The 1,714-nt window shown below is 44.1% G+C and overlaps 1 long non-coding RNA gene across 1 annotated transcript; it reads right to left on the bottom strand.

The window, feature by feature from the left end:
- Nucleotides 1–668: 668 nt before the first annotated feature.
- On the bottom strand, nucleotides 669–1,495 carry LOC122236424. The gene is made up of 3 exons (XR_006214477.1): nucleotides 1,333–1,495; nucleotides 1,140–1,243; nucleotides 669–787 (listed from the first exon to the last, which is right to left on the bottom strand). It is a non-coding gene; the product is annotated as an uncharacterized LOC122236424 (long non-coding RNA).
- Between the last annotated feature and the right edge of the window lie 219 nt (nucleotides 1,496–1,714).

The following is a 1,714-nucleotide window of genomic DNA, read 5'->3' as shown; positions in this document are numbered from 1 at the left end:
CATTGCTAGGAATTTACCCAAGGAATACAGGTGTACTGATGCATAGGGGCACTTGTATCCCAATGTTTATAGCAGCACTCTCAACAATAGACAAATTATGGAAAGAGCCTAAATGTCCATCAACTGATGAATGGATAAATAAATTGTGGTTTATATACGCAATGGAGTACTACGTGGCAATGAGAAAGAATGAAATATGGCCCTTTGTAGCAACATGGATGGAACTGGAGAGTGTGATGCTAAGTGAAATAAGCCATACAGAGAAAGACAGATACCATATGGTTTCACTCTTATGTGGATCCTGAGAAACTTAACAGAAACCCATGGAGGAGGGGAAGGGGAAAAAAAAGAAGTTAGAGTGGAAGAGAGCCAAAGCATAAGAGACTCTTAAAAACTGAGAACAAACTGAGGGTTGATGGGGGGTGGGAGGGAGGGCAGGGTGGGTGATGGGTATTGAGGAGGGCACCTTTTGGGATGAGCACTGGGTGTTGTATGGAAACCAATTTGACAATAAACTTCATATATTGAAAAAAACCAAAAACCAAAAAACAAAAACAAAATGTAATGCAATGAGAAAGAATGATCAGAAGTTTTAGCCATTGATGCAGTATTTCATTTCAACACAGGTACCTAAAGGTTTCTAAGTAGAAACCATAAAGTGCCTTTTTTCAGAATGTCATTTTAATCTTTGTGTCATTTCCTGATTAGGTATTGAACACTCTGTGAGCACTTCTTTACTTCATCCAAGCATTTAAGAGTCGGTGGCCCTCAATTGTTGCAGAGTGCCCTGTTGGCAGCATAGAAAATACCATTTCTCAGTGACAGATCTCTCTGATGGGGCCTTAAATATTGAAATTTTATTTATTTATTATGCAGGAAGATGGCATTTTGCTCCTGAAGCCAATTGACAGGGAGGTTGTAATTATTCTACTCTCCTGGCACAAGTTTTTCTCCTTGTACCTTCCTCGGAGTCTTAAAAAATATGCTCCTCTGAGATTTTTCTATTCAGACCTTCACACCCCCCCGCCCCCGCCGTCCTGTTGACACAGATAATTTACAACAACCAAGAAATGCACGTGCCGGCATTTGTAAACAGGTGTTTAAAGAAAAAAAAAAAGATTAATTTTGTGGTAGATTACCATGAGAAGCAGTGCAGTGCTCAGCTAAAGTTGCAGATGTATGACACATAGGCCATGTGTCCAGCGATCTGTGTACCCAGAACTCCTTGTGTCGATGTATCCCTCTGGATTTAAGGAGCATTGGGTTCCCGTGTAATGATTGCTGTGCTGCTCCCCCCCCATCCACTCCCCCCTCCCCTCCAGGACTAAACACCTTTTGCTCTAGTGACCTGGCATATGGCCATCTGGGAGCTTGGGGCTTCCAAGATGAAGATAACTGCCATAGTGCACCCTTCCCAGGGGCACACTCTCTTCTCAGGGGCAGCTGGTCTCCAAAAATGCACCAGTGGTAGATGGATAAAGGTCTGGGCCCCTCATCCAGCCAAGACGCTGTAAGGCTCCAGAGCTCCCTGTGGGATGGCTGAGCCCATTGTTGTGATGTCAGAGCTCAATGTCCCCCTTTGTGGATCTTCTTTCTTCCTGCATTGATGCAGGCAAATGTCCCTCACAGAGCCAGCTTACCAAGCCACTGGGCCCACAGCACTGGTCCAGCCCACAGAGGCTATTCTTTCAAGCATAAATTCCAACTTCCTCCA

Source organism: Panthera tigris, chromosome A2, assembly GCF_018350195.1.
Source record: "Panthera tigris isolate Pti1 chromosome A2, P.tigris_Pti1_mat1.1, whole genome shotgun sequence".
NCBI lineage: Eukaryota > Metazoa > Chordata > Mammalia > Carnivora > Felidae > Panthera > Panthera tigris.
Note: the sequence above shows the minus strand (reverse complement) of the source record. Positions and strands in the feature narration are given on the sequence as shown.